Source organism: Atractosteus spatula, chromosome 2, assembly GCF_055471065.1.
Source record: "Atractosteus spatula isolate fAtrSpa1 chromosome 2, fAtrSpa1.hap1, whole genome shotgun sequence".
Taxonomy (NCBI): domain Eukaryota; kingdom Metazoa; phylum Chordata; class Actinopteri; order Semionotiformes; family Lepisosteidae; genus Atractosteus; species Atractosteus spatula.
The window spans coordinates 6135367-6162075 of NC_142707.1; the positions used below are offsets into that span (position 1 = coordinate 6135367).

At 40.4% G+C, this 26709-nt stretch overlaps 1 protein-coding gene across 4 annotated transcripts in view; it reads left to right on the forward strand.

Moving 5' to 3' along the window:
- The first annotated feature begins 13857 nt into the window (after positions 1-13857).
- The window catches only part of fgfr1a (fibroblast growth factor receptor 1a), a 58469-nt gene continuing 45617 nt past the window's right edge, over positions 13858-26709 (forward strand). For all 4 annotated transcript variants that reach the window (XM_088938287.1, XM_088938295.1, XM_088938303.1 and 1 more), the window contains exon 1: positions 13858-14639. The gene's annotated coding sequence lies outside the window, so the exon portion shown is untranslated. The remainder of the gene's footprint in view (positions 14640-26709) is intronic.

A 26709-nucleotide genomic window follows, 5' to 3' on the forward strand; every position in this document is an offset into this window, starting at 1 on the left:
TACAGAATCTTGAATGGTACTAACAAAGTTTTGAGGTCTGACCTGATCTAGTTACTAGTGTTAAGTATAACTCTCTGGCCTCCTTTTCAAATGGATGTGCAATCCTGGATTTGTGTCTCACCACTATTTTTAAAACCTTGTGTTTTTTTCCATTGGCTTGGATAGTCTTGATGACATTAGACTGAAGATAGGCTTCTTTCCACAGTGAGAGTTTGTTCACAGACTAAGGAGACGTTTAGAAATGACGGAGGTGTAATTGTGCCACAGGCAGGTCAGAGTTACCTCTCAGACAGAGTTCTGAGCACCTAGGTGGCAAAGCCTACATAAGCAACTAGTTTACTCCGCAGTTGAAAGCCCAAAGGGTGCATTACATCTAAGGGAATAGTGTCACCTACTGGTCCACCAGCACAACGTGCAGCAGCAACCTGAGTTTCCTTGGAAGTGTTGACCAGGCCTTGCTGAACTCTGATGAGGTCAGCCCACAAGGTAGCAATGCTACTTCTGTACAACTGTTTCTCTTTAAATGGGCATTACAAAGTCATTAGACATCTGGAGTAAAATCAAGTTTCTTTACAGCCCCCTCCAACCAAAAACAATTTTGTTAGAAGGTGTTTTGTCTCTTGCCTTGAATTGCTGCTGAGCAACCGAGCAAATCAAACAACAGCAAATCAAGGTATTTGTAATAGGTATGAAAATTACAATTAATGGGTAGTACGGGTTGTATACAGCTAATGTTCCTTTAAAGCAGTCCAGTTTACATGCAGTGCCAAACTTAATTTCTAGTTTATGGATTTCAATACGAAAGTCCACTCTCCAGCCATTACCAAACATCCATCTGCTGGAAACTGGAAGCACACAAAATTATTGAATGCAGACGAAAATGGGATATGGAACACGGCCACTTCAGAATGAGTCATGTCTACAATTGGCCCTCCCCTGACTGTAAGAAATCAAAAGGGCAAAAATAAAAAAGGGCTTGAAGTGACGTTGAAGTTGCGCACATTGAAAAAGCCAGAACCTACACGCTCTGACACCAACTGATCAAAGCAAGCATTATAGAGTGAAGTGTTCTGAATGATATAGATTGGTTAGGGCAGCACAGTAGGGCAGTGGTTAGCATTGCTGACTATGCTGGCCCTGGGATTCCTTCTGCGTGGAGTTTGCATGTTCTCCCCATGGGCGCTCCAGTTTCCTCCTGCAGTCCAAAAACATACTGGTGGATTATTTTGCATATGGAAAAACTGGCCCTGGTCTGAGCGTGTGCATGACTGTGTATACAGTATGTGTGTCCTGTGATGGACTGGCATCCCGTCCAGAGTGTATCCTGTCTTGTGCCTGTTGCTTTTTGGGATAGGCTCCTTCTCCCCCTGTGATACTGTATTGAATAATGCGGTTAAAAAAATCAGGGACGGATAAACCTGCTAACTTTGTTTAACGGCTGCATGCATCTGTATGCATCTAACATTGAACCTTTTGCAGCTTGCGTAGGCCATTATGTACATTTTCCTGACGTTTGAATCTGCGCTGTGTTCCATTCTCATAAACAGCTCTGATCACTTACACCAACACGCCCCCAAACGGCATCACAATCTCCTCTGAGAAGAACAGGTGACTGTGTTTGGTTTGGGATTTGGGGAAACCCCTTCCTAATGCCTGCAGTAACAAGGAAATGGCCATTGATACTGCTGATTCGAGACCTGAAAGGCTGCGTTTTGTTTGAGAGTGGATTCCACACGGCCAGCCTCGACCTCAAAATGAAATGCTTGGCAAATAAGCGGACATGAGTTCATCTACACCAATGTATGAACACAGACCAGCTCGGCTGTAATACAGTTGAAAAGAATGCATTTTTGTGGTGAGCTGTACAATGAGTCATGTAAAATAGTGAGCAGTAAAAGTGCAGTTGAGGATTTGCAGGTTATGTACTAGATTAGGGTCTTAGGAGCTGGATGGCATGATGCATGAATTACACGTGCCAGCTTCAAGGAGACACCCTCTAAGGTGAAAGTGTATTAAGGCTGGCGTGGAAGGGGTTAGTTTTGCAGGGGAAGACAGACTAAGAGGCCCAGACACTGTGTGGCACAGTTGCGATTACCTGTCTCCATTAATGCCTACTTTGCCTAGGCTAAATGCAGGGTAACCAGCTGTGCCACAGAGTCAGACTGTAATTAGCAGGGCAGACCTGCTAGGAGGTGCAAATCTTTGGGCCTAAAGAGAGTGACTGAGGTCATGTGCCACTCTCACTGGACCTGGTATTACCTGACCTGCCCACCAGGCCTGCATGGACTATTTTCACACAAGGTACTGTTTAGGAAATGTTGTCATCTGAGCTAAGATAGGGCCCAGCTATCCCACCACCATAGGCCTAAAATGCACCTCATCAGTGTAATTGGTAGGTAGTGTTCTATTTTAGGCTGAAAATGATTTTATTGTTGTTGATTACTGTTATTGTTCTCCATGAAAAAAGCATTACAAATATTTTCCTTTCATAAATGGATTGAAAGAAATTATAATCCCCTGTAATTCATTTAAATACATTCTGAATTAAGGCTGAAAGTACTCAATGGCTTAAAAATTCCTAAGATGCTTGTAGCCTTAAACAGTTCCAAGAACACTGGCTCTTTGACTTGGGATTTAATTGCAATTATGTCCTTCAGGGTGTTGTATGTATCCAAAATAAGGACTCCTTAGGGGCTGGAGACCTTCAACGTTGTCTCTACCCGTTCAGCTCCTAAAACATCACTTTACTGTACAGGAAATATTGTATATGGGCATGCTGTCCGACTGGCACATACTGACTCTGACACTCTGATACCCACTCAAAAACCCTATTGCCTCATATCAATTCAAGAGTTGGCGCTTTAAAATATATACATTATTTTTGTCTTTTTGTATTAGTGTAAACTGTGCTCTTGTGAAACCAAATGTCTTTCTCCCATCAATAGTGAACACACACAGACATCCCTGGGTTGTGTTAGCAGTGAAGCAGGCTAGTATTTATTGAATTTCAAAGTGATCTGTTTCCTTATGCCTAAAACTGTTGAGTTTTGATGGGTGTTGCGTATTGTTATGGAAATGACAGTAATGACCTGCTTGGTTTAAACTAACATTTCTCTGTGGCAATCTTTATTTGACATTATTTCGTTGAACCCAAAACAGAACAACAAGCAGGGGTGATGCCAAGTATGCTAACAGCAAGACATAAACACAACAAAAATACATATAGACCAAAAACAAAATACTGGAATAATGGATAAACAAGTACAGTACCTCATCACAAAACAGAGGCAGTATTTATTGTAACTGAATTTCCCACAAAATAGAATTTGCTTCTCCCACCTCTTCCCAAGTGCAGAAGACTGAACCCCACCCACTCTGCCAGGAGAGAGCCAGGCTGTAACTGCTGCACATGTACCATTAGAATGCCTATGCTATCTGCAGGGCCAGTTTGCTGCAATTAAAGTCTTTTAAGCAATCACAAATACCACCACTGAAAACAGGTGCAAGGTTGTCAGAAAGGCAAAATATTGGGTAGTATTTGTATAAGGCTAATAACACACGACACGACAGGAATGATATCTATTAACATAACACAACAGGAATTATTTACAGCCATTTGTGCAAATAATAATCCAGGCAGGCGATTACTTGGAATGGTTCATAACGACAGCCAAAAGATGAGAGCAGAACTGCAGAACTTGCTCACAAAGACTTGCTGCAGATGTACCTCTTCTTTATACATATTCCTCTATTATATTGTATAGCATTTATGATGGAGTTATAACAGTAGCCTCATGTAAGTGTTACCGATTATTGATCACTTTATTTTGATTGATTACAGTACTTTGACATACAACACACTATTATATTTGAAAGCCTGGGGAAGTGACATGCAGTCTCCAGTAAGAAAGGTGTGGGTCACTTTAGAACTTTGACATTGGTCATGTACCAGTTGATCATGTTTTTTCTTCTGAGAAGAAGTCAGTTAGCCAGAATTGAATAATGTAAGAAGAATCTGTCGCAGTAACAGGTTTCACTGTTTTAAACTTAAGACAAATTGCCATTTAATTCATTTTAATGTGGCAAGTTTACTCACAATGAATAGAACCAGAGGACTCACACCCAATTGTACAAATTCCCAAAGTGTGTTATTAGTTCTGAATTATTTTCACCAGTGTTCGGTTTTCACTTCAAAAGACTGAAATGTTTTCGAATCCTTTCGTTGGGATGTCAAACTCACTCCCAGTTTGCTCATTTTTTTCAGTGACAACCAAAATTAAACCAAAAACTGTTTTTGGGAGGTGTCAATGTGAACAGGGGTTTGTGTGCGAGTTGGGATTTATTTATAAATGCTGTTCTTCAAACCCGTTGCCCTTTAGTCCCTAGACCTTGCAGTCAGAGCAGTCAGGTGCTAACAGGGCACCCAGAATGCTCAGCTCTGGCACCTCTGAACTCGTTAATGACCCAGGTGATCTCAGAGTGGCGAGGAGGGCTGACATCATCGACAGTCCAGGGCAGTGTCCGGTACTCTGCCGGTGTGTCTGTTCCGGTTCTTTGGCACCTTTCCCTGTTCAAAACTGCTCCCCAGCTTGACTCCCTCTCACCCTCTCAGCCTGTGTTTTTTTTTTATGTTGTCACATCCTGTCTAGACCAGGCATACAGTAAATCAAAGCTGACTTGACTATTTTTGGAAAGTGTTCTTCCTCTCCCCAGACCACAGGGGCAGAGAGAGCCAGAACCCAGAACCCAGAGAGTGTGGATCTCCGGAATCATTCATTGGGAAGTTTCAGTAAATAACCTCCAGTTAGAAACTGTGCCGAGGTCCAGTGGCTGTGTGTGTCTGTGTCATGAAAACCAAGGAATGAGCTGCACTAAGGCTCATGAGATAAACAGCAGGGCTTTGCACACAGGAGCTGTACAGCCTGGCGATTCTGGCATTCAGTTTGTCAACTCATCTAATGGCAGATGCTGGAAGTCCCCATGGAAGCATTGCTGGGATTCAATTAAGCATGATGTTCCAATATATGTACACTGTTGCTTCTTTTCAACATTTCAGTTCTGTAAGCTACTCAACTTCCAGATTCTCCAATCCAATCCACTGCAGTTCTTTGATGACAACTGCACCTTAATTGCAACAGTATTCTGATCCCTTTAATTGTCAATTAAATAATTATGATGTTAGCTGTGGCAAAACTCTAAATAGATAAGAGGGGCCACAGATTACATATCCTTGTTATGAGGGTTCTCTGTTAACTTTTGTATTTTACCTGCTTTAGCTGTTAGCATGCAGGTGCAATTTAAAAATATGGTCTACGTTTTTTTTTAAACCAATACCACAGCTGCAGTGTGTTAAGACGTGCTGATTTCCAGAAAATGCAAGAGAAAGATTCCCTCTTATGCACAATTCTTTTTTTTCAAAGGCAAAAAAGACACATCATTCCTGTCATCACTACGCTAAATTGATTATTCTGTCAAAAATGATTTTAATATAAATACAGAAAATAAAGAGCTAATTAATCAACAGTTATTACTGGAAATTAGAAAGTTCTCTGGTCTCTGGGCAGAATAAGAATGCAGTCAGTGTGTATAGTAGCAGAGTCAGGTTAAATAAAACAATTTATTTTAAAAGGTATAAATTATTCTTGTTGTTTGTGTGCAGCAAAAATGTCATCATTAAAAAGCAGTTGTCTGTCATATGCATCAAATATATCGAGTTATAGATACTTTTAAGAAAGGTGAACTCTAGCTTTTAGGATTTACTTTCACTCTAGGTTACAGTGCTCATGCTGTTCAGTATGGTGTTCACAACAAGGAGGTGCATTTAAAGGTGAGAACAGCAATCGCTTCTTTATCCAAAGGGTTGTGGGTGTGTGGAACAAGCCAGTCACGTAGTTCCATCTGACAACCTAGCTTCTGTCAAGAAAGAGCTTAAGATGCTTGGATCAATGGGCTAGGTGAGACAATTTCCTTCCTCTCGTTTGTTCTTATCTTCTTATATATACACTGTGCATACACTGTTCACTAGCTTCTCTTACAGATTTATTATGCTTGCACTGCTCTGTACTACAGCAAACAAATTACTGTACTACGGTTCACTGAAGCATGGCTGTGGCAAATCATGGGAAAGAATTATCATGGTGCTCAGACTGCTTTCAGCTTTAAGAACCAGCAGTCTAAAAGAATTACCAGAACCTAAAAGAATACAAGTCTTGCTGACAAGGGAAAACAAGTTGAAAAGTTGTCCTGTGTGCTTTTAAACTGATTGTCTAGATATGAATGTCCATTAATAACAGCCATACAACGTACACAAGTTGCATTTAACATGAACAATTAGTTGTCACTGTCAGTGAAGCTTGGCTTTGTTCTACATTCTCATCTGAGCAATATGAATGTGTGCTAATAAATAGCTTGTCTTTGTGTTTCTTAGGTGTGCAGAGAGCTTGTAATGGACTTTGGGAACATGTCCAGAATAAACAGTGACATTTTGTGTGATAGTCGTTCACACACAATGAACTGAAATTGACTTCAACAATGATTTTTAAAAAGAATTACAATGAAAGAATGGTTCCTACATCCTGACGTGTTCTCACCATTGTGTGGCTCTGTCCTGCTTCTGGAGTTGCTAAACCCTAGCCTCTTGTCTCCAATACTTAAAAAAAATAAAGTTAGGAACATTTTAAAGCTTACAAAAAAGGGAATGTCATTCAGATCATTTGTTCATCAGTTTGCTACTTGCTTATCCTCTCTGTAAACAAATTAATTTGATTTTCAGTCATAAATATACATCAACTTAGGACCTAATATTCTTGTTTGTTTCACTGACATTCACGTACTGTACTCCTCCTGGGCTAACTTTCTGAATTTTGAATCATAGAAATGAATACTTTCAGTATTTCATTCATTTATCATTCTTAAGACTAAAGATATCCAGTCCCTACAACCTGTTTCAGTGTGATTTACCTTTCAGACTTGGAAATTCTAGTCATTCTTCCTTACAGGGAAGTTCAACTGTGAAAGATAAGTGAATGTCACCTGCAATTGTCAGGGTTCTGGACTTGTAGCCAAGAGGTTGTGAGTTCACATTCCAAGTAAAACACTGATGTTGTACCCTTACTCAAGAGAAATTCAGATTATAACCCTTCTTATAACCTGAAATCCTGCAGTAAAATGCCCAGCTGTATAAACACAAACATGTGTAATTCACTTTAAATAAAAGTGTCAGCCAAATAATAATAATATGAAAAGGAAAAACCAGCGATTAGTTAAAGAATCCAGAGAGCTGGCCCCAAAGTCTGGACCTCATTGCAGGTCTTTATTGCCAGAAGTGTACTAAAGTTTTTTTCAGGACAAATGGTGGAATAGAAATGTAATCCTTTTAAGAGGTTTATTCCAATGGTCTTTGAAATTGCATACTATTAAGGATTGTTGTAATATTTCCATAGAATGATTACTGCATTTATTATGTGGTAATAAAAGTAATTATTTTAAGTATTATAAGAACATAATAACAAAATAAGTTCTGACCCTAGATCTGAGGTACAACCAAAACAGATTAGAAATGATTAATTAATGACACAGAGCAAAATAAAACATTACTTGTGTTACTTTGTCCTTGTTGGTACAGTATCTGGGCCAGTGACTGTGCTTTGTCCTGCTGTAGAGCATCTGCATTTGGCCCAGTAGCCTCACTTGACAGAGCTGTTCCTCCAATTCCATTATCAGGTGACCGTTGTACATGACCGTTAATGTCAGAGAATCAAAGTGAACCCTCTTCATACATTTCCCACCTCAAATTCCCTCAATTAATACTCTGGACAGACAGTTCTTAAAACACAAAACTCTCTAGATTGAGCCTAGCAGTCCTTTGCATGCTGATACTGTTAACCTGTGTGCACACTGGGTTACACATGCATTTTCATAGAGCACCCTCTATTTTTCTAGTCTGAAAAGTTGATCTACAGAGAGCAACTGGCAAACTCTGGTCTCCACTTGGACTCCTTTGCTAAACAGCTGAAAGAAGTCAGTCATCACTGCTCAGACGTAGTGGAAAAAATCCATCTGTATGAATATTTTCAAACTTAAAGTGCTCCTGTTAAGGTGTAGGTTAAGTTCCTCAGGAAACCTAGTTACGAGGTTTCCTGCTGATGTAGTTGAACTACAGGGCTTATCCAGAATAGGTTAATGTTGTGTATGTAGTGCATTTTGAAAACTTTGTTTTTAGGTTCAATATGGAATAATGTATCAGTCATTTTTCATTTTTTATCACCATGATGTTTCATCAGAAATGAGAACATTAGGCTTTGCTTACAATCCACTGATTATCTATACACAAATCACAGCCTCCGAGATGAAAATAAACAGGAAGGGTTTTGTCTGCCAAGGTTTACAAAATCGATGCTGTTATCAACAGCAAATATTTTGTTGCACTTATTTAAACCCTCATGTCCAGTAAGCTGTTTCCTGTGTACACTAGGGGCTCAGAAATCAAAAGCTTCCTGTGGAAATAGAACTTACCTTATACAACCTTGTTGTTTCCAATGACAGGAAGAGTGACGTTTTAAATCTCCTGGCGTACGACAAGCTGAGTGACAGAAGAAGAAGGAATACCTTGTGGGCTGAAGTAGGCAATGCGTTTATCAGTCACTGGCCCCGTTTCAAATATGGAAGCTTGTTTTTATGTGTGCTACCATTGCAGTACTCACTTCTAAATAACTTTCTCTTTTTAGAAAGATGCTGCTTGGGGATGTTAAGATGCTGCCGGGACAGCTAACTTAGCCTTTCCTCTTTCTCCTGAGCCTGAACAGTGTTGCTCTGGCAAGTGTGCACAACTTAATGACCACCGAAGGAAACATTAAAACAGGAGGGCACACATGTGGCTACATCACTAAAGGACTTAAAGTAATACTGTGCTGTATAGTTAAGAGAACACTGGTTCAAACTGTATGCCATTAGCCAGCTGGGACCATATCCCCATGTGCTGGGGTCAAGTTAATCAGGAATTCATAGGCAGACTATGGTTTCCTGTACAAGACATATGGCCTCCTAAAGGACAGGAAAAACTGAGTTTCCAGTCTCCCTATAAGTATGCAGTATTATTAGAGAGAGCTGCATCCAAACTTTACTGTCTGTGAGAGCTTCCAACATGTTAGATGCCCCCTGGCCCCCTGGCCAGCCAGTCCCCTCCTCAGCCTATTAGTAGTGCCCAATGCCCCTCTAAGATCCCTGTTCTGTGTTAACAAATCAAGCAGTTCCAGCATCTAGCCAGGTAAAAACACTTGCTTTGGAGGGTTCACAACAGGCAATAACTCCATTAGAGCTTCACTGACGCACTGCAGAATAAAAAGATGTCATTAAACACTCAGGGCACCAGGCAGGGGTGTGCCCTCTGCAACATTCTTCTGTTACCTCCGGACTGTATACTGAGGAAAGCCTGGATGACCATCACCCCCTTTGCCTTCCCCACCTCTCTCTCTCATGCTGCTCATTAGTCAGCCTTGGGCTGTTTCACACCTCATTGCTACCTCTATTTGATGCAGTATTTGCTGATAAGCCCTCTTTAGTAAGTCAATGGGACCCATTCAGAACATTCGTCTGCTTTCCAGGGCAACAGGACAGATGGCAATGGACAATTAAAGAAATTTATTTCAGCTTTTTTGGCATTTTGGAAAATGGCTGTAAGCAAATACTTCTGTTCTTCGAATGAAATGTATATGTGGCTGGAAATCATTTCTTCTTCAAATGACATGTTCATGTTTTTCAAGATGGTTTACTGGTCCCTGTTGATTTATTTTTGCAGACCTACAAACTACTCATAGTTCTATGGGCTCTGAACAGCTGCCCCCACACCAAAGGAAACTAAATGCAATTTGTGTGTAAATGAAGTGTTAAACGTGCCTTAGAAATGTATTCCATTAGTACTTTATGTGTTATACATTTTCTTTGGAAAGAGTGTTTTCTGGTGTTTTTTAACGATTTTCAATTAATATTTGGAATTTCTGCCTTAAATTACAAAGCAGTGCATGTAGAACTATGAACCAGTCAAAGAGAGCTTTATTACTTATGTTTTTATATTAGTAATATTTATAATGTAACTGTGGTAGATTGCAGAAATGTGTGCTGACATTTGTAAACAGCATTTTCTTTCTTTGCACAGTGACTGCTCCCTGAAGACTCCATATTCTTTTTTTACTTAACTTTTTAAATTGCTAGTTATTTTTTATTATTATTTTATTATTCAATTTTAGAATCTCCAGTTGTGTGTTTTTCCCGTCTGGACTCATGGCTACGACCTCTGACACTGCACGCCGGTAAGAATGAGGGGGTGCAGTCAGACTCCTCCACACAGCTCGCCGTTGAGTCTCCCGTCTTTACCACGTCACAGGCACCCAAAGGTCACTGCTGGTTGGGGGACAGCTGCATCCCTCGTTGGCAGCGCCCGCTAACCTGTCCGTCGTTATGTTTGCCAAGAGCCGGGGGAGCCCAGACTAATTAATCCCACCCTCTCCTGAACTGCGCACAGCCCTCATGTATCTCTTGTCTGGGTGACGTCAAGCTCTGGTTGACATCAAATTCCCTGAAGCTAAATAGTGACAAACCAGAACTTTTACTGGGGGGCACTAAATGCCTCCTGGAGAGCCTCACAGTTATCACGGACAGCTTATCCATTCAGGCATCAACCTTACTCTGGAAACTGGGAGTCACACTTGGGTCTCTCCAGACTTTGGATCCGCACTTGAAAAATTAGACTAATATTTTCACCTTAGCAATATTGCCCGCATTAGATCATTTCTATCAGTGTCCGATTGCTGAGGGCCCGATTCATGCATTTATACCATCAAGGCTTGATTTCTGCCACTGTTTACTCTATGGGCTCCCTAACACTCTTCTCAGTGAGCCCCAATAAGCCCCAATCTCTGCAGCTAGACCTCTAAGTCACACCAGATCTTGGCAGCATATTACTCCTACACTTAAATCTCTACATTGGTCACCTTTAAAATGATGTATTAAATATGAGATCTTCTAACTTTGAAGGTTTTGAACAATCTGTCTCCATCTTACATCTCTGAGCTCCTCCATGTTTATCCTCCTGTAGGCTGCGGTCTGTTGACGCTGGTCCTTTGCTCACTGTACCCAGGACTCACTATTGGTGACTGTGCCTTTTCTGTCGCAGCTCCATCTATATCTATATCTATATCTATATCTATATCTGAAGGCACTTTATAAATAAAAGGAAACATAATGGATGGTTTAAATGCCGCCTTCTTCTTAGGTGAGCAGGATAGTTTATAAGGAAGAAGTAGAGGTTCATACATGCTGAAAAGAGACGAAAAGAAAGACAACCTTTTGGCTGTGGGCTCTATTTTAGGTGTGAATTAATTAAACCACTTAACCCCAGGATAGTTTATAGCTCAGGATAGTTTCTAACTTCTAATAAGCAAAAAAAATGAATTTGCTTTCCTTTCTTATGCAACCTCTTTCCCCTTCACATGTATTTCATCCTGCAGTTTGGTGACATTCCTCTCCTTGACACTCTTTTGTTGATTATTTTATTTAATATATTTTATGCACACTTAATGAGAAATAATTTTACCATGCATAATAAAACTGTAATTTTCCTATTCTTATATAGGTGTGACATTAAAATATGCTATATATAGCATTTCATAAAAAATATTTAAATTATAGAATTACACACATAATATATCCTTCAATATAAAAGATATGTTTAAATATATAAGTGCTCTTGAAGGGTAAAATAACTTGGCTACATCTGGCTGTGATGAAGGTCTGTAAAACGAGTCCTGTCTAGTATCAGTCACTCTAATAAAACATCTGGCAGAGGCGCACATACATCAAAACGTATTGAGAGCACAGGAAGAATGCATTTGGGGTTATTATCTGGATTTAGTCATATTTTAAAAGGCATGTGGTAGTGTCTGGAGTTTCACGTTTCAATTTATAATAAATACTTTAAAGCATGTGGACAGGGCGTGTCACTACCTGTTTCGAAACGGAGAAGAAATTCACGTCAAATACAATGACACCCCCACAGAGGTATGGTGCTTCATAATGGCAATGCTAGTACGATCGAAGGGAACGCGTTAAAAAACTTTGTTGAATACAAGTAAAATTTCACAGCTTAGGGTTCTTATCTAAATGTAAACCTTAGTTTAGGCTTTTTTATCTGTACTTACTTTAGATTTGGTCTGAATTTTCAAAGTGAAAATTATACATAGGCCTGGTATCGCTAAGAGTCACTGTATATTAAATTGAATTTGAATTGTACGTGTGTGTAGACCTACTGCATCATCTCATCTTGATGTACGACTGTTGCAGCCGACCTCTTGTAAACGGTGCAAAACAGCCTTGGACCGTTTAAAAATAATGAACTCGATGAGGCAAGTAATTAATTTAACAGAGCCACTGACACAAACTATTACGGAGCCGTTTAGCGTGGTTAATAACTGAAAAAAAGGTTTACCTCTGTTATTGCAATTATTAAACATCGCCAGGTGGTATTAAAATTATTAAACATCGTCAGGTGGTAGAAGTATAGCATATTTGATGTGTTTATCTTTGTGGTTTATCAAAGATTAGGCACCCGAGATGCCTAACATGATTGTAAGATTCGAATAATACGAAATGAATGTGTTCATTCAACCTTGTTTCATATAATGCTAATTTTATCTGAGTAGCCTGGGTAACTGAACGGAACTGGCTTCCTGTAACGGTTTTTGTTTAGTCAACTTATCAAGTAAATTAAGTTTCGATCAACAAATGCGTTGAACCTGTCGCCCTCAGCCTCAGCTATGTTGTTTGCAAATCCGGCCGATGCTCAGCTGCTTTTTTAAGACGTTTCTGGTTTTAACACAAAAGTATCTTCCACGCGCGTGAATGGCGTTTTATTCTGTTGTCTGCGCCGAAGTAGTTTTTAGTGACAGAACATACCGTATTCAGTGAGAAAGTACATACAATTTTTAGTAAGAGTATATACAGTTTAGGAAGGTCCTTACCCTCTGTATATTTAACACGGTGGGGTTGCCATTCCGTATTTAATCCTTGTGTTGCTTTAACTACATTCATACACATTTTTGAAAAGGGTGGAGCTTCTACAATGCCAAATAGAACAACATTTGCAGAGAGAAAAAATGGTCAATCTTTTATAGAACGTCTTTTTATACAACACTTAAAATGCAGTCTAATTCATCTCAGCGACGTTCCTTTGATGTCAAGATGCACGAGATTATGCGGACTGTATCAGCATTACAGTACTGTATTTCACGAAGAGCAGTTTCATGCAACCACATCCGATAAGTTTCAATAATATTTAAGATTATTAATGACATTTCAAAACCACTCCACGGCGGCGCAGTGGGTTAGCACTGCTGCCTTTCCACGCTGGGGCCCTGGGTTCATTTCCAGACGTGCGGTACTGTCTGCGTGGGGTTTGCGTATTTCCCCCGTGTTCATACACCTAGCTGGACATGTGATCTGAAGAAAACTCAAGAAGATAACTTCAATCTAAATGACAGGGGTCTGTGAGAACACAGGTAACAAAACTCACTACAATTAAGATGTAAACAACATTTGTGAGCCTACTTCTTCATATTATGGACGTGAGAAAAGTATTATAGAAACGAAAAACGTGGAGACTTCGCAATTCGTCGCTGAACGAATAACCATGCGCAGGGTTTGGGTCATATATTGAGTATATATGCCGAATAGTCCGGCAGTATTGACATGTTGGTTTACTTTTCCGCTAAAAACTACATATCCCAGAATGCCGAGCAGAGTGGGTTGAGCCTCACTTGGGCATGGAGGTGTTGGAGGATGGCTCCGAGGCAGGTTAGCTCAGTCGATGTGATTATGTATTCTCCGTATGATGGTAGGGGGCAGGTTTCCATTAGTTCGGCTCTTGTTGTTTCTGGAGCGTTTGAACAGTAGGGGGGAGGTCGCAGACAATCTGCGATGTGAAGGAGAAGTTCGGATGAGCGAACGAAATAAGGAGAGATACAGCGTATTTAGACACGGGGCTGAATCATCAAGCTTTTATGTATCAAAATTCATTTGACTTTCAGCCTGAGTGGGTCAGGAGCTGATAGGAGCCTATCTCAGAAGCTGTCTTAAAAAGTTATCTGGAAGACGGTTATCTTTGTGGGAATCTGGTTTCTTTCAAACAATAAAGAAGTGGAGCGCAGTTTTTTTTTTTCCTTCACGTTATCACCAAAAACAAAAGGTGCAAGGCGTTTCATGCTTCTGCTTCTGCGAAGATTACTTTTCCCTCTCCAAACTTTGCGTATTTACCAGCTGATTTATAGGATTTATAGTTAACAGAAATTCGTAGTTTGGCTGTTCCGCGGCTTTGCTGTGATCTAATCTCAAGAAGTTTTTTTTTAACCTATGATCTGAGCTCTGATTTTCAGGAGAAGAAAGCTACTTGTCGATTCGTCCGGTTCTCCTTCCCCGGTATTTGCTAATTAACTTTGCGAAAGGCATTTGCTTTTTTTTGGTACATACCAAGTCAGTTGTTTGGTACTGGATCTACAATAATGCAAACTTTCTAACGTCTTATAAGGATTCAATTTCTTCTTCGTGAGAATCCCGGCGGCGCATCGTCTTGGAACTACTTGGCAAAAAAGGTAACAATTATTTTGGAACTATAACTGAGTAAGAAAATATCTCATTCTAATTCTGATGTCAAGAACTTTACAAAATCCGTAAGTTTTCCTAATTTTATGAGCAATTTTTAAATACAAACTCAAAATTCAAAGGATAATATTTCTGCGCCGTTCCAACATATGATTTCGATGTAATTCTGCAATTTCACACGTTTTAAGAAATAGTGCGAATATAATGTGTTTCGTAAATATTCCCGTAAGATGCACGGAAATTCTTGAGTCTCAGTGGTTTTCGTATGCTATGTAGCCTGAAGCTAATATTCTTGAAAAAAAATGAGTTCTTGTGTTTTGGCTAATGTCCATCAATGCCAGATGTAGAACGCGTAATGAAACAGAACGTGCAATGCTTATTTAAGTGGTATAGATTGGTTTAGAAAGAAATTCTGGACTCCACAGTACCTATTTAGTTAAACCCGTAAAAGAAATGCAGTCATGACATCCAGCCTAAGAATTAATCTTGGTTAACACAGGAAAAGTGTTAGCGGGTGACCGGACTGATGTATTCCCTGAGGTGGGAGATATTTAACACGTTAAATTCGAAAAACGAATGCCCGTCAATAGCCTTGTTTAAAGTAAATGCAATTTAAAAACCAAACACTGTTACGTTCTAGTGATATGTCGCGATTTGTTGGTATGGAAGACAAAATACTGGGAATTGGAACTCATTTTGATTAAAACGAGTGTCGTCTTACCCATTTATTTTCTATTGCGAGCAGGGGGGTCATTGTGCCGTGTTTAACTTTCATTGAAATGATCTGGCATATCGAGGTATCAACGGCAACGAATGCGTTTTTTCAAAGGTCAATTTAACGGGAAAGTCTTTTCTTTTGGGAGGGAGGGGGGTGCCTAAGACGTTTCAGAGCCAGAAAGAATCATGGAAAATAGCAGTCAGGTTTTTGGCTCGCGGGACGGTTAACTAAAGGGATGGAATTGGAAACTTTTTTTTTTCTAGCTTGATCTCAGAACTGCGTTTCTCTCGATAGCCCCCGTGACGCTGAGTGAAGCCTGGCCTTTTGGCTTTTGTATCCATTTGTTCCAGGCGGATCACAGGCATTTCACACGTTGCCTTGTGGACCAGCGTGGTGTCAATCGCTCGCCTGAGGAGTCCCAACACTTGTTGCGTTTGGTTACCTGAAGTCACAGGGCTGTAGCAGTAGTGGGGGTGGGGGTTATGAAGGCAGAACTGGGCTAGTAAGTCATTTAATTTAATTTTTGTTAGTATGTTAATTCTAACAGCGCCTCAGCCCTCGCGAATGACTATTACAGCGGGCCGTTCCCCCCCACATTTAACGAGTAGTAGGAGATGGATTTTACAGAAGCGCGTTGACGCGTCTACTGTTAAAACTGAAAACTATCGCCGGAGGGTCTGTTTACCTACTAATGTTTTATCTCTTAGTATTTTTTTCTTTCTATCAGGATAAACGAGGAGGAAATGTTGTAAAAAAGGGCTTACTAACGTAACTCAACGGGGGCAATGACCAAAACGTGCCCTGAAGAAAACAGTGAAAAGACGCTTTGACCCGAGTGAGCTGAATATGAGTGACAACGCCGACAGGGCCTGTATTACAAACAGATGACCAAAACACTCCTGATGTACCCTTGTTGTGTAAACACTGCATATCAATTTATTACCTGTTGAAATCGCAAGCAAAGCCTCGTCAATTACACAGATTTCGACCCCTTTTAAAAGTGTAAGAGCAGAATCAAGGTGTAATTTTTAAGCGTTTACTGTTAAAATATTGAAATCCCTAAAACTGTCAATAATGACCTTATTTGTTTTGTTTGGTACGGTATTATAACAACGCGTCGTGAGTCTGACGTGACAAGTAGCACGTCTTTTACCAGGTTTCTGGCGAACTTTCTGGTGGTTTTCAGCAGATTTTGTGGGGGAGGGGACGGGGGTTTGAAACTGAATGACGCACCGAAGGGTCGAACCCAGGCAACGTAATGGGACACCTTTATTATTTTTAAAACTAGACGTTTACAGTGTTGATGATCTGAGCACGTATGTACCTGATACCTTACCAAAAGAGAGCTTATGTTATATTTTAACTTCAAGTCTTGTTCCGTTTGTGTTCATATGTCCATTGGAATCACTAACTGTTATCCGTTTTCAAAATGTTTTCCACTACAGGGTCTTAGTGAGGCACTGAGCATTCACACACAACTTAAATTGAATAATCTGTTGTCATGCTCACAACCAATGATGTAAAGCTTTAAAGGAAACCTTCAAGAAAAGTTACCGCGAAGGGTTTTATAAAAGTCTTCACATGCAGTTTTTCTCCGTTTCCCTTTTTAACTGAAGTCTTTTTGAAGAATAATCATTTCTGTGCAGCGTATAGCGTTTACGCTTTTAGCATATCAGTTCATTTTTACGGTACTGTTCTGTGCAGGAGAGATCTGCCTGGAAAAGTCCTTTGGCTTGGCGGCACTTAATGACCTGGACAGGTTTCTGAGGATTTTTTACCATCATGTTTCTCAGTTTTCCAGTAAGCACAGGACAAGGACTTGTTTTAATGACAGTCGACATAGGCTTTAGCTTGAGATAGAGGCATTTTAACAACTGTCCTGCCTCACATTACTTTTATTTGTAAGGGCACGTCCGCACACGCAGCAGCTCGCCTAAAGCTAGGCTTTTAGGGGAAAAGGTTTATGCAGAGATGACAGATTTTGGTGTTTTAAAACTGAAGTGTCCAAGTTATTGTTCCTCCTTTTATAGATATTGTAGCTGAGCGTTTCTTTTTGGAATGCAGGATACAATTGACGGTAATAACCTCACAAAATTACTTAAAAGTAACAACCACGTGCTTTTGTCTAAGCTGAATTTCAGGTGAAGAGGGCGACGTTTGTAATTATTTCAAGTGAGCAACCTCATGACTAAATAGCCACGGCTGAGCTACATTTTGAGGTATTTTGCCGTGTTTGTCGAGTGGAATTTATTTTTAAGAAGCGCAGTTGACTGAAGTGCAAAATGTGTGCGACGTTCTCCGGGTATTAGAGCTGTGGAAGGGAATGTGTAACACGTTTGCTTTCCTCTTCGGACATCTTTTAGCTCTTTGGATTATTGCGTCCGTTCAGTTTGTTTGGAGAGGGACTTTGTCGTCAACGCTTCCAGCCGATCTGTGAGGCAGATAGCGCAAGACCTCGCACGCAGTACATCACTTACAAATAATTTAGATAAGATCTTACTAGAGAGCAAATACCTGTTGACGACAGACATTTTTTTATGTATGAACAGAATTCAGAATCGCTTTTAAGCGGTTTGTTGCGTTGCGAAAGGCGATAAACCCTTCTTGAAAACCAGCTGCAGGGCGTTTGTTTGGAATTTCCAGGCATCAAAGAAGCCGGTTCACCTGTCCAGAGGGGAAAGAGACTCTTCACACTTAACCTTGCTTGTTTTCGAAGCACGTAAAAACACGATTTCTAGATAGATACTTTATTGATCCCGTGAGGGAAATTAGCTTACTAGATTTACTAATTTACTAAATTAGTAAATTAGTAAATCTAGTAAGCTAAAGTTTTTTTTTGTCTGCTTTAGCCTTATAGGTAAAAGAGATCTATAGATTGTCTCAAAGTTGAAACGTTTCACAAAAATATTCAGCGGTATTCTGGCAAAAGTACGATGTTTTCAAAACTGAATCCTAATTTTCACATTTCTTTTCTCGCATAGGGCTATTGAAATGTAATTTGTTGTTGCCAGTATTGACCTTAGATTGCAGTGATAAGTCTTTAGAAGTTTTTTTCCTATGATTTTACAAGACATAATATATAATGTGTATAATGCACATTATATCTTTGTGTATATCAAAATATCGATCACTCAGTCCTGCTACCATAAATGAGCACCAATGAAGTGCTATGTTCCTGGGATGCTTTGTGTATGGTTATTCTGCAGCTGGCTTTTGACAGTTGGTCAGGGGAATAAGTTCCCACCCCCACTCCCCAGTTGCTCTGTCTTGGCTGTGTGTGAATAGGCCATCCAGGAATTAACAGTAATTTGGCTGCCGCTGTTATCCAAAGTGATTTACATTTGGACCCATTTATACAGTAGGGCATTTTACTGGGGCAATCTGAGTGAAGCACCTTCCTCAAGGGCACAGCAGCAGCAGCAGCAGCAGCAGCAGTGTTCCAACTGGGATTTGAACCCACAACCTGCTACTCCACACTGCTGCTTGTAGCAAGACTTTTCTGTTACTGCAGGTGAGAGTGGTGGTTTGGTTTTGCAGTGTATTTGTGTTTTGTGTATACCTAGGCCTGTTGCAACATATTGCAAGTTTTAACACCTGGTAGTTGACCTTGTGCCTGTAAAACCACAACCCTGAAGCCTTCCTTGGTATCATCCTTGAGGGACGCAAGATCTTGATTTTAGTCCTTCGGAATCCTCACTCAGGTGATTCAGGAAATTAGTCACTTACCTGGCCCGTATTGTTTTCCTAGGTCTAAAGAATTTTGAAGCCATTTGAAAGCAAACCATGGCTGGAAAGCATTTAGATTTAAGTTTAGATCATTAGCTTTGCTAACAGTTTGACCTGGTGAAGTTACTGGGAAGGTTTTTTTTCCCCAAGTGTAGCCAGGAGAAAGTCTGGAGAGGAGAGCAAGTGTTGTTGTGCCATGACAGTTTTGGTGGCACAATATAAGCTGGACTCTGTGCAGCGATGATGTTGGTCCCTACAGGATCGGCTGTTTATATGCTTGTTTGATAAATCAAAAAAAGTTGCTGGAAAAAAATGTGAAAGCTGTAGGTAGTTGATAAAAAAAAAATTCCTTTACCGTCCGACACTGGAGGGGGAGGTGATGTGGTCAGCATCACGCTCTGGCCGGCCTATTACCCCCAGAGGGATTAACCCCTGGTACTCATTTGGAAAGCAGGCTGAGTGGACCTGGGAGCTGTCGGGAAGGAATTAGAGCAAGATCCATCGCTTGCCCCTACCTGGGATTGAAACCGAGATCTTCCGGTCAGGAGCTAGACGCCCTTGCCATCTGAGCTACATGGCTCCGGGTGGGATGCAAAGCCCATATACGTGCTCTACCAGCTTCTGCAGTTCATGGGATGCCGCACTGTCCTTACATGGGGATAGTCAATCATCTTAAGCCCAGTTTGGTGAGGCGGGAAACACTATCTCAAGGGTCCAGGATATTCCAGAAAAGCATGATTTGGTTCAGATCTGGTGACTGAGAAGGCCATGGCATATAGAAAACATCAGTTATGCTTATCTGACCACTGGGGGACCACATGTACGTATACAGGGGGTGGACAAAATAACTGAAACACCTAAAAAATATTAATATCCAATAATAATCCAATAATTTCCAGCTTTGTGAAGCTCAGGGCATAGTTTTTGTTGAGGCTGAGTCACAGAGGTGCTGATTCAATTCTGTGGTCATTTTTGAGGCTGTACTTTTGTGGCATTTAGCAACTATCCTGTGAAGTGTCTGTCTATCCCTGTCGGTGAGCTTCGACTTGAGACCACTGTTGCTCTTTGCCGATGCAGTTTGTCCATGTTTGGCATACACCGTCATTATTTTTGAGACTGTTCCCCTTGACACATTAAATCATTTTGCAGTTTTTGTGACCGATGCACCTGCAATTCGGGCACCAACTATTCGGCCCCTTTGGAACTCTGTTAGTTCCCTCATGTTTGCTTTGAAAACTCACATATCAAAGTGCTGATTGTCAGACCTCTTTTATGGCTGACAGATACTGTTAAATGGCAATCAAAGTAATATGACTCGCCTTTGCAGCTGCATTTGTAATGGTGATTTAGTTACTTCAAAGTTAAACTCCTTTTTCACATGGTGTTTCTGTTATTTTTCCACCCCCTGTACGTGCGCACAGGGTTGATTTAATCTTGGACGACATCCCTCCCATTGAGGATGAGATGCTGTAAGATCAGGTGAAGATGATCACTCGTGACCATTAAATAGTGATCATCTCGGACCTTGCTTTCTAAGGGAATGGGAGCACCCCACAACATCGTGGAAGCAACAGAACCCTACACTGCTGGAACCGAGCACTCAGGGCTACAGAGTTCTTTAGGATAGGGTGCCACGTGTGCACTTGTCCCTTGGTTGAGAAAATGGTGCAGGGTAATTCACTTGACCCTATTGCATTTCTCCACTCCAGTGGAATCACTTATCATTAGTACTGTACAATGTGTGTTTTGCTATTTCATGTTATAAACACTTCATACCTTACAGTTCATATTGTATGAAAAATCATTCCTTCATATTCTACTTAAGCACTTAAATTCTCCTTAAATTTCATATTCTACTTAAATACATAGTCTCTTATTCTACTTAAGTGTTTAAAAATGGTAACAATAACTAATACCTTTTACAGCATAAAAAAGGCAATAGAAAGATAACCAGGAACAGTTTGAGAACAGTGAGTTTTACAAACAATTATAAACAATCTATGACCATCCTAATGCACAGTGCTCAAGAATCTCTATCTTATTTTAATTTTATTCTTATTAATGTAATACTTTATTAATCAATTAATCATACTTTGCTTATCTTTGTGTAAAAAGTCCAAAGTACAGTGTGCTGAAACTGTTTAGCAAATGTACATCAATCTATTACTGAATATAGCGCAAATGTTTTATAACTGTTTGCTCAAATATTTTCTTTGTTAAAGTCTCTAAGGTATACCTTTCCAGCAGCCCCAGAGCCTAAGTATTATTAAGTATTATCGTTATGCAGTTAATTACAGTTGTGTAACTGACAGCTTGGGTGGAACAAAAGGGAGAAGGCCTCAAAACCTCCTACATACCTTCCACCCCAACATTATGAAAGTCAACTAATAATTTGAATAGGGAGTAAATTCCCCTATACCAGGTAGGTCGTAATCAGTTTCTAATTGAAAGATGCAACTAAAGCATTCAAGACTGTCCTTGATGGTTGCAGTAGTCCATATCTGCTCTTAGAATGGCAGCCAGACTCTCATCAGGTGTCATGTGATGGTGCCAGTGCCATTTTTCACAATTTCTCCAGTCTTCCTAGGGATGATCTTTCTCCTGTCCCAGAAATTCTTTTGCCACTATTAGATCAAGACTTCTGCTGGAGAAAGTCTTCTGCAAATTTGTTCTCTATTTGAAACTGTCAAGAGCAATAGCAATAGGACAATAGGGTGCCTTTGGAGTTGCATGAAAATATTCTAATGAGTGGGATTTGAAACCGGGGGAGTCCTCACTGGATTTGACACTGTTAGCAGTATTTCCTTGTCTGATGTTGAAATACTCATGCAGATCCCTGACTTGGCATCCGTCCTAAACGTTAGGGGATTCAGAATGATGTGTGAGGTCTGCAGGATGTTGGTGATGTTGAACCCTCTCTGGGACCTATTCCATCGCAGCCTGTTTTACAGGCAGTAGCTGGGGTTAGGAATGTCTTTCAGTGACTCAGCAAGTTTACACTTGACTGCAGCACTTGGATCTCATAGTTCTATAATGAGTGTCTTCGTGGGTCAGTTATAACAAAAGGGAAAATTCCCCATATCCCCAAAGGAGGGGTGGGCAATGTACAGTAGAGCTGGTGAGGGAAGGGTCCGTTTTCTGTAAGTGGGAGCCAGTCCTCAATGACTAATATATTCCCAAAGGGATTGACTGTTCTACTATTTTCGCACTGAAGTGAGTCACAGCACTTCTAAAAATGTATCTCATGTCTAAAAATTTTAATTAGCTGGATTGATGACCTAATACAAGTCCACACACAAAGGTGAAAGTTGCCTTTATTTATGTGGCAGATTGCTGAAATGGCCCCCTCAGTCACTTTATTCCAACAGCAAATGACTTGGAATCATTGGAAGGGAACTTAAAGGTGCAAGTCTGAGACGAAATGTCCTGTAGCTGTTTAAATTGCTTTTAGTGTATTGATTATCAGTCGTGCATTACCATTTCTAACGTTGGCACTAAACAGCAACAGTAAACTAGACATCAGGCATTAGGCAAAACTAGGCTAAAGGACAGCCGAGATGAATTAGTTATTGGCTGTTCCAGTTTTCACATTTTCACTATGAAGCATCAGGGACTGGGACATTCCTGAAATAATTGTTGGATTAAGCCTGAAATATAAAGGTGTGGAATGTTTTGTAAACATTGAAATCTTGTTTAGGGGCAGCAGGAGTCCTTCTTTGCTTTAAACGTCTAGGATGTGTATTGTCTTGAACCTAAAGCTTAAGTAAAAAAAAGGTGCAGACTGGAACTGAGGAGTCATCTGGGATTCTAGTCCTGGTGAGTTGGAGCCACTGCTGATGTAGCAGACGACTCTGTGGAGCTGAGCAATGAGTTTAGGCAGGTTCCCCGTCTCAGGAACAAACAGAGCTGAGGAATTTTATGCATGGGTGCAGGCGAACAGTAATTAGGGGCCAGGCTGGGCTGGAAAGGGTCTTTATGTCTGAGTGCAGAGGAAAAAATAACAAAATGCAACCTTTAATTACAATTCAGAGCTTTTCATATCCTGGGCTGTTGATAATAGGTAGATGCCTGTTCATGGTTGCTTGGAAAAGTAGATTGAATTTTTTTCTGTTTCCATAAATCCATAACCCATTCTGTTGAGAATGTCAAGAGACCACTAGGAACTCAAAACAGCTTCATTATAGTAATTGCTCTTAATCTTTATTTTTTTCTTTACTGCTGTTTTTCTTTATATCATTATCAGCAATTTAGACCAATTTTTTCCCCGAGCAAATTTGATTGTTTCCAGAAGCTGGAGTCTAGTTCTTTGTTTTGTTTGTATGCACACAGTTTTACTCAACAGTGAACTTCTTTGTGTGTCAAGCATGTCGAAATGAGTATATTTGTCACATTTTTAATGCATGTTGCCTTTGATAGGTTCTTCTTAGTACTTAGATGTTCATTCAAGTTCCCTGAAGCTCTGACAGTACAGTACACAAACTTGCTGTCCTGTAGTGACCTTTAGAACATAAATGCTCTGTTTATGATCAATTCAGACTCTTTCAATCACCTCGCTATTTAATTACTGGTATTCTTGTGTGTGTCGCACTCCTGTATGATTAAAATTTGTCACATTCATTTGTAAGGTTAAACAATCGGTCACAAAATCTGTGCAAATCTTGCTGTTACAGGCACATGTTAGCTTCTGTCTCCAGAACACTGACATATGTTACTGATTCACAACCTGTTTCTCTTGAGTTTTCTACACACATTTGGCAGGACTTTAGGAACATGAGGAATCAAGGCCAGTGACAAGTAGCAACTTCTGGTAAACACCTTTATTGGTTAGTTTTTATATCGGGCTTCCCGCAGTATTGTTGTTCTCCTTTTGCAATACCAGCAGCTTTCTTTGCAAACACGTGGCAGTCAGGGTTGTGTGGTCCTTCTCAGGTACATTTTGCCAAAACTAACAAGACTCGAAGCTAGTAGGTCATCTCTTCGAAACATTAGTTCAATGCTGTGTCATTCTTCATTCCCTGCCTTTTTAAGTGCATTGCCAGACCTGTGCTGTGTAAGGAATGGTGAATAATGCTTTATTTTGCTTGTTTTAGAATAAACATGGAACATAGAGGAGGAAATGATTAAGTTCAAGGAAACGGCAACTCTTATTAAGTATTAACCACTTTGACTTTCAGTCAAGTAAAGCTGTTTTTTTTAATGAAGGATTTGTTTGCCAGTATGCGTGCGTGTCTAAAAAAGTCAGTGTTTATTTTATGAAAGGATTTTATAGTTTGCCAGATCCGATGCACAATTATGTGGTTTACGTTTTTTTTTTACAAAGTCCTATAGGTCATTTTCTTTGAAGCATTCAGTCCTTCAACCTGACAGTGTAGAACATTCCCTTAAAGTTAAACCCATTACTGCATCAGGTATCTCTTCTCTGGCCTTAATCCAAAAAGGCAATATCTTTTCTATAACATGATGACCAAAATTGTACATAATATTTTAAATGAGGCCTTACTAGTGCACTATACAGTGCATTAAATGTGAAATGCATAGAATTTTCAATGCATAAAATGCACAGAACTTTCCTAACTTTGTTTACTTTCTTAATTGCTTTCCCCATTGTCCAGATGTGTAATAAATGATGGGTCAACATAAACACCTCAGTTTTTACCATTTTGTATTGTCTGTTCTTGTTACCAGTATGGAAAACCCTGCACTTGTCTACATTTGGGAAGGTCAGGCAAAACATAGTACAAGAACACTGAATTATCATTTTTTTAATGTACTCTAGCAGATGGCAATTTGGCCTGTTAAAGCTATCAAGCAGACTATAATAATGTTCAGATATTGAAACCCAGAAGTACTACGCTGCCATTCAGATGTGCTGATAAACTGAAACGAGGGGTGTTGTCTTTTTCAGTTCAAGGCATTCCAAAAACTTAACGTGCTTAACAGCAGTATCATATGTACGGCATGCTCTGTGGTTATACATTACCGTATGCTTAGGAAGCGGTACTTTTCTTTGCCAAGGGAAGAGATGGGGAGAGAGAGGAAAGGAGTTTCTATCTTTCTATAATAAGAGGCCCGTTTTGGGTAGAAGGGATTAGTTCCGTCTTTAGAGCAAGAATCCATCTCCCTCTCCCTCTATATTGCCCCTGCCTGTAATCTTTCAGATGTGAACGAAGACAGCCCTACCTCTTTACTTTCTTCTTGCTGTTACGAAGAGTGGCTGTTAATTACTCGTCCCGGACGCACTAATGAAAGGCAGCAAGCTCCCCTCAACTGTAGGTTTAATTGCTTTTTGCTGTCTGGCTCCACTGCTCCACAGAAGCCAAGAAAAAAACAGACCTTATTCTTAAGGGGGGAAGAAAAAGGGAAAACTGAAAACCAGCAACTACAGTTTGATCATGTTTGAAGGCACAGTGATAAGTTGCCTGTGCACAGAAGCCAATTTTGTTTTTTATCCCCTTTTTGCAAAAGCATCAATCCACAATAAAAACGAAAAATATGAAGAATCTGCAATTGAATGGAACATGTAAGCAGAGTGATTGAATCTTTGGATTATGCTTGAATAAACTTTGCTTGTTGTTTACAGTGGGGGGGAGGCCTGTGGCACTGCTGTCTTTGTGACCACCGGCTCAGGAAATGGGATTGTCTGTTTTCTTCCGAAAGGCACCAGGGGTTAAACACAGGTCACAGCCGAATTATCTTGGGTGGATAATAAGTGAGTGCTCATAGCATGTTGACTGACGAACTCCATAAAAGGCAGAGATGTGTGAGGTGGAAAGAAGATGTCTACTCCCAGTTCCTAAGTTGGCTGTGCTTTGCTCAGACAGCCTAGTCATGTCATTTTCGGTTCGGAACGGGGGAAGGCGGTCTCAGTCCTGCATGGCTGCCGTGTCTCTCGGTTTAAAAGGTCTCTTTAAAGCAGTGGCAGTGCCTCAAGAGCTTGGCGAAGCTGTTAATTGTCCCAGTTAAGCCAGTAACCAGAGTCGAGTTGAAATGCACACCCACACACAAGACCAGCCCTCCAGGGCCAGGATTATACCCCCCAGCTCTAGAATGTGCAGTTTTCTTCCTTCAGTACTCGAGATTGCTGTTTCGCCGGCCAAGGGTCAGCTCTCAGTCCTGACCCTGGGGGAACCCAAGTCTGTCTGCTGTCTTTTGTTCCAAACTGTGATCTAGATTACCCCACATACTTGAAAATAGGTTTAGTTCCACACAGAATGTCCCTTTGCAATTACCTCACGTTATCGTAACAGTCAAAGGTCATTCTGTTACAGGTCCGGATTAAGTGATTCAAAGCAATGATGGATCCAAAAGCCACTGTGATTTCCAAAGCAGTGGAATCATATTGCAGCTGGGATTTTGAGAAAGCACATAGGTGAGGTGGCCAAGTGCTGCCAAATGGTTACAGATGCTGAAGGAGATCAAACTATTCCACTTGCAGTAAAAGCTGTTGGATTCAGGAACATTGAATCGATCCAAGATGAGTTCACAAAATATAACTGATCACTGCAGTCACACAGTCCGTGTGCATCGTACTTCTACTAAACTGAAACTCTGCACCCTGCTTGCGGAAAAGCAGTCCGAGTCGTGTCTAATGCTGTTCTTGTTACAGTCTTATTGAA